The 7,080-nt window shown below is 40.7% G+C and overlaps 1 pseudogene; it reads left to right on the top strand.

Annotated features, from left to right (window-relative positions):
- Nucleotides 1–6,022: 6,022 nt before the first annotated feature.
- Nucleotides 6,023–6,770, top strand: LOC149125602 (uncharacterized; annotated as a pseudogene).
- The last annotated feature ends 310 nt before the right edge of the window (nt 6,771–7,080 follow it).

Raw genomic sequence — 7,080 nt, 5'->3', positions numbered from 1 at the left:
CTTATTTTTTACAAAGATCTATTTTCAATTAACTTTATACTCATAAGATTAATCCTACACTAAGTGAAGAGTTCAAAAAATACTATAAAGAAAAAAAAACCCTATTCCTCAACAGTCGAGACAACGGCTGTTAAAAATCATCACTAATAAGGCCGGCGACGTGGCTCACTAGGCTAATCCTCCACCTAGCGGCGCCGGCACACCAGGTTCTAGTCCTGGTTGGGGCTCCGGATTCTGTCCCAGTTGCCCTTCTTCCAGGCCAGCTCTGTGCTGTGGCCAGGGAGTGCAGTGGAGGATGGCCCAGGTGCTTGGGCCCTGCACCCCATGGGAGACCAGCAAAAGCACCTGGCTCCTGGCTCCTGCCATCGGATCAGCGCAGTGCACCAGCCGCAGCGCGCCGGCCGCGGCGGCCATTGGAGGGTGAACCAACGGCAAAGGAAGACCTTTCTCTCTGTCTCTCTCTCTCACTGTCCACTCTGCCTGTCAAAAAAAAAAAAAAAATCATCACTAATAGAGTACCTTTAGGTACTGCATGTTCTCCTTGATCTGTGGTTACCTTTAGGTACTCTATTAGTAACTCTATTAGTAACCACAGATCAAGGAGAACATGCAGTATTTGTCCTTTATGTATAATGATTTCCAGTTGCAACCACTTTGTTGGAAACGATAGGATTTTTTTTTACTGCTGTGTAGTATTCCATAGTGTATATATACTATAATTTCTTTACCCATTCTTTAGTTGATGGACATCTGGGTTGATTCCATATCTTAGTTGTTGTGAATTGAGCTGCAATAAATAAGGGGTAGAGATCACTCTTTCAGACACTGATTTCTTTTCTTTTGAGTAAATTCCCAGGAGTGGGAAGTATGGGTCATATGGTAGGTCTATATTTAGAATTCTGGGTTATCTCCAGACTGTCTTCCACAGTGGCTGTACCAGTTTACATTGCAACCAACAATGGATTAGGGTCCATTTTTCCCCACAACCTAGCCAGCATTTGTTGTTTGTTGATTTCTCTATGAGAGCCATTATAATTGACTTGAGATGAACCCTAATTGTGGTCTTGATTTGCATTTCCATGATGGATAATGATCCTGAGTATTTATTCATGTGTCTGTTGGCCATTTGAATTTCCTGTCCTGAAAAATACCTGTTCAAGTCTTTTGCCCATTTCTAACTGATTGTTTTGTCATTGAGTTTCTTTTCTTTTTTTTTTTTCTTTTTCTTTTTTATTTAAGGCATGCAAATTTCACGTATTTCTTATATACAGATTTAGGAACACAGTAATACTTTCCAACCTGCCCTACCTCCCTCCCATGCTCCCCACCTTTTGCACCCGAATCCTTATTGCAGCTCAATTCAGCCTGGCCCAGCCTTATCTGTTTTCAATATTTGAGGAACTAATCAGTCAATGGAAGACATCTCTCTCTCTCTCTTTCTCTCTCCCTCTTGCTCCTCTCTGCCTCACCATCACTGTCATTCTTTTAAAAAATAAATTCACCTTTTTTTTTTTTTTTTTTGGAATGGGTGCATTTTGCATACCAGTTAATACACCATTTTGGATGCCCAAATCTCATGTCAGAGTGCCTGGCTCGATCCTGGCTCCACATCTTTTCCAGTGTTCTACTAATAAACACCCTGATGGGGTGGGGATGTGGCCACAGCCAATGTTTGCTCAAACACTTGAATCTCTGCCATCCACATGGGAGACCTACACTGAGTTTCTGGCTGCTGACTTTTGCCTGGCCCAGCCGTGGCTCTTATAGGCATTGAAAGAATGAAAAAGTAGATGGAAGAACTCTGTCTCACTGCCTTTCAAATAAAATGAAAATAAATAATTTTAAAAAAGAAACACAGTTAACAAAGAATATAAAATAAAACACATATATCATCTGTAGTTCAGGTAGAGGCCAATGAAATGTGAATTTGCTTTTAGCACTTCTGTTGTGAAATTTTCTATGTAATAATGTTAAAAGTGACCAGAAAATTTGAAACTAACACTACTAAAAAAGACACCATTAAAGCATTTCATGGTACATGGACAAGAATAATTATTATGAATTATATAAATAACATTATTAATAGAGATGAAAGAATTCATCTCTCATAGGTCTAACATAAAATGCTAAAAATCTTAAAGGACTACGACAAGTAAGGGACTGTTTCAGGTATTTTGAGGCAATCATAGGTGGACATATTCTGTACGTCAAATGTAATTTTATGTTCTAATTGTATTTTCAAATTAAGGGAGAATAAAAGAAGTTTTACTTTTATGATTGATAGATTTGCATAACAATTTATGGAATAGATTATTAATTTTTTAAAAAGTTTTACTTATTTGACAGTTTATATATCTATATATTATATACTATATATATATATATATATATATATATATATGGAGAGAGAGAGAGATAGTCAGATGGAGATCTCTCAATCAGATGGTTCCCTCCTCAAATGGCTACAATAGCCCAAGCTGGGCCATGTTAACATCAGAAGCCAAAGTCTCCCATCTGCATGATAGGGAACCAAGCACTTGAGCCATCACCTGCTAACTCTCAAATGTGCATTAACAGAAAGGTGAATTTGAGCACCTCAAATCTAGGCACTCTGGTATGGCTGCTGGCATCCCAAAGACTGTCTTAACCATTATGCCAAGCACATACCCCAAGAACTATTTTTTATTTGGTACAACACTAAAAGTATTGATACTTATACCTTTTTTGTAAAAAATTTGTAAGTCTTTCTAGGAGAAGGCAACAGCTGGCCTTCTATTTTTGTGATTTATCTATTTCATGAGATAAATGTTAATATTAATAGATCTGGAAATAATAGTTATATATAGTTATTTTTCCAATTAAAAGCCTATTGTAGAATGAAAAATTAAAATGAAATACCAACTTCACATAGCAGACTGAACAGAATACTTTGAAATGCAATAACTGGAGTAAGGAAGAAGAAAAGATATTGTCAGACTTTCTGCTAAAAGGTAAGATAACATCATTCAGCCAACCTAAGTCTTTGGCTGGGGAATTTAGTCTATTTACATTCAAGGTTAGTACTGATAGATAAGAACAAACACTTGTCATGTTGTTGATTGGTTACTGATTACACCTGCTCAGTTAGTGAATTCGGTAGTGTCATGTATTTTCGTGATGTTTATTTCTAATGCAGGACTCCCTTCAGAATTTCTCGCAAGGCTGGTCTGGTGCCAAAGGAGATAGATGCAAAGTACTACATGTCAAATGATTCCTTTTATATGCTGTTAAAACACAGAAAATCAATCTGTTAATATTAAAAGTACAATGGTGTTCCCTTTGGGGAAAGGGAGATTTCTGATCACGAACTATCATAGAGAATTTCACTGAGGTTATTTTCATATTTTATTTATTGCTGTTTGTGCAGATGAACAGGTGTGTTCATGGACTGATAATTCATCAAACTTCTATATTATGATTTATGTGACTTTCTATAAGAACGCAATAATTTATTAAAATCACCTGTGAAACAACATCCAAAGTTGTTTCTGATGTCCTAGCTAAACTACTTTCATTGTTGTGATCAAAGTACATGAAAACCTGTATATAATAAGTATTCCGAGGTCAGTACAATATTTGTTCTCTTTTTATTCTTTTTTAATTAAAATTCTGATTGTTATTTAAGTATAAACTGGCACTTTTTCAGACATCTAATCTAGAGTTCTGTTTTGTAATTGTAGGAAAGTCTTAAGTCCCAGTACTGGTAGAAAATAATTTTGAAAACACTAACAGATGCAAAGATATTTTATCTGCTGTGCTTGTCTGTATGCATAGATATGTGTGTGTGTGTATGTGTGTGTTGGGTGAGAACAATATTTATAAATTAATTTAAGGTAGTTAAGATTTAGACTACATAATATGAATCTCTTACTGAGAATGCTGATAGACATTTGCTTCTACTACATAACAACAGCAAAATGCAAGCATGAATTTTTGACAAGATACATTGTACATAGAGTTTATAGATATCACATTTTCTCCTTATCACCTATAGACTCTTTTTTGGGTAGGAATAGACACATAAGTGTGGCAAAACTTCTTTAAAATAAACAGAGGGCCAGCGCCGCGGCTCACTAGGCTAATCCTCCACCTCGCGGCGCCGGCACACCGGGTTCTAGTCCCGGTCGGGGCGCCGGATTCTGTCCCGATTGCCCCTCTTCCAGGCCAGCTCTCTGCTGTGGCCAGGGAGTGTAGTGGAGGATTGCCCAAGTCCTTGGGCCCTGCACCCCATGGGAGACCAGGATAAGTACCTGGCTCCTGCCATCGGATCAGCACGGTGCGCCGGCCGCAGCCCGCTGGCCGCAGCGGCCATTGGAGGGTGAACCAACAGCAAAGGAAGACCTTTCTCTCTGTCTCTGTCTCTCTCTCACTGTCCACTCTGCCTGTCAATAAATAAATAAATAAATAAAATAAAATAAACAGAGAATGTTAAGTCTACCATCCCATTTTTTCTAGTGAGAAGGAACAACCTTTTATCTGCCTATGAAGCAATAATTATTTTCAAAAGTATACTTATATACTAAGATTATTAAGAAAATAATACAAAAATTTTTCTTAGAGGCATCGTTGTTTTGGTTTTTACTTTTTAGGTTTTTTAATTAGCTTATTTATTTAAAAAGCAGAGCTACAGAAAGACAAAGGCAGAGAGAGAGAGAGAGAGGTCTGTCATCTACCGCTTCGCTCCCCAGGTGGCTGCAACCGCCTGAGCTGAGCTGATCCAAAGGCAAAAGCCAGGGACTTCTGGCTCACCCACGCGGGTGCAGGTGCAAAAGACTTAGGCCATCTTCTGTTGCTTTCCTGGGCCACAGAGGAGAATTGAATTAGAAGTGGAGCAGCCAGCACTTGAACCAGTGTTCATAGGGGATGCTGACACCATACATGGCAGCTTTACCTGCTATGCCACAGCGCTGGATCCCAGCATCCTTGCTTTTGACATGTGGGATGTGTTTAGACTTGGTCACTATTTTGATGGGAATGCAGCACTTGTCAATCAAAACCTTTTAAAAAATGTTAAAAGTCCACATATAAATGATATCAGGTAGTGTTTTTGTATCTGTGTATGTCTTATTTCACTTAGAATATTGGCATACAGGTTCATCAATGTTACTAGAAATGTCAATAGTCTCATTTTGAAGACTGAATAACACTCATATGTGTCTATAGACTATATATATATTTATTTATTTATTTATTTGACAAGTAGTTATAGACAGTGAGAGAGAGACAGAGACAAAGGTCTTCCTTCCAGTGATTCACCCCCAAAATGGCCGATACAGGCGGCGCTGCGCATCCGAAGCCAGGAGCCAGATCCTTCTTCCTGGTCTCCCATGTGGGTGCAGGGTCCCAAGCACTTGGGCCATCCTCTGCTGCTCTCCCGGACCACAGCAGAGAGCTGGAGTGGAAGAGGAGCAACTGAGACTAGAACCCAGCGCCCATATGGGATGCCAGAAGGGCAGGCGGAGGATTAACCAAGTGAGCCGTGGCGCCAGCTCCCAATAGACTATATTTTTTAATCTGTTCATCTATTAGTAAACTTAAGTTATTTTCATATCTTGGCTATGTTAAACATGCGACAGTAAGCATGGCAGGGCTAGCATTTTGGTATAGAGCTCAAACTGCAGCTGTAACTGCATCAAGTGTGAGTGCTTGTACATGTCCCACCAGATGCATTTCCAATCCAGCTCCTTTTTGATGCACCTGGGAAAGCAGTGGGAGAACAGCCCAAGTCCTTGGGCTCCTGCACTCAAGTGGGAGACCTGGAGGAAGCTCTTGGCTCCTGGCTTTGGACTGGCCTAGTCCTGGCCATTGCAGCCATTTGGAGAGTGAGCCAGCACATGGAAGATCTTGTCTCTCATCTCTCTCTATAACTCTGCCTTTCAAATATATGAATCTCTTAAAATAAATAAATAAGCTTCGGCAGCCGCGGGTTACGGTGCAGACTGGCCAAGTCCAAGAACCACACCACGCACAACCAGTCCCAAAAATGGCACAGAAATGGCATCAAGAAACCGTGATCACAAAGATATGAGTCTCTGAAAGGGGTGGACCCCAAGTTCCTGAGGAACATGTGTTTTGCTAAGAAGCACAACAAGAAGGGCCTGAAGAAGATGCAGGCCAACAATGCCAAGGCTATGGCTGCGCCTGCTGAAGCGATCAAGGCCCTGGTTAAGCCTAATGAAGTAAAGCCCACGATCCCGAAGGGTGTCAGCCGGAAGCTCGATCGGCTTGCCTACATTGCCCACCCAAGCTTGGAAGGCGTGCCTGTGCCCACATTGCTAGGGGTCTCAGGCTGTCCTGGCCACAGACCAAGGCAAAGGCCAAGACTGAGCCCCAAATCAAGGGCAAGGTCAAGGCTCAAATCAAGGCCCAAGCTCAAGCTCAAATCAAGAGCAAGGGCAAAGGCAAGGCCCAGGCTGAAACCAAGCCCAAGGCCCAGGCCGAAACCAAGCCCAAGGCCCAGGCCCAAGCCAAACCCAAAGCTCAGGCCCAAGTCAAGCCCAAGGCCCAGGCCCAAGCCAAACCCAAGGCTCAGGCCCAAACCAAGCCCAAGGCCCAGGCCACACCTGCAGCCCCAGTTCCGGCTCAGGCTCCTCCCAAAGGTGCCCAGCCCCCCACAAAGGCTCCCCAGTAACAGCTTTTGCCTGCCAATGCAAGGGCAGAAGGACTGGTGTGACCCCTTGGGCTGCTGTCTGCATGGGTCTAGTGTCCTCCTGTTCTGTTTGTACAAATAAACCTGAAACAGGGAAAAAAATAAATAAATAAATAAACTTAGTTGCATAGATATTTCTCAAAAGTGATTTAATTTCTTTTCATTTGGTATACACCCAGTGGATTCATTGCTAAGTCATAGAATAATTGTATTTTTAATTTTTTGAGGACTTTTCATACTACTCTCTATATTGGCTGTTTCACTAACATACATATATATCATGTTTCATTTTCATATATATGCCTATTATGTCACATACTTCAATATATACAATAAAATAAATTAATGCATATATACATTTATTGAAAGTAAGATAAGCAGGAAGTATGGTT

Source organism: Oryctolagus cuniculus, chromosome 7 (genome assembly GCF_051225735.1).
Source record: "Oryctolagus cuniculus isolate XC-2025 breed Fujian yellow rabbit chromosome 7, ASM5122573v1, whole genome shotgun sequence".
Lineage (NCBI taxonomy): Eukaryota > Metazoa > Chordata > Mammalia > Lagomorpha > Leporidae > Oryctolagus > Oryctolagus cuniculus.
This window is presented reverse-complemented; position numbering and strand designations above follow the sequence as displayed.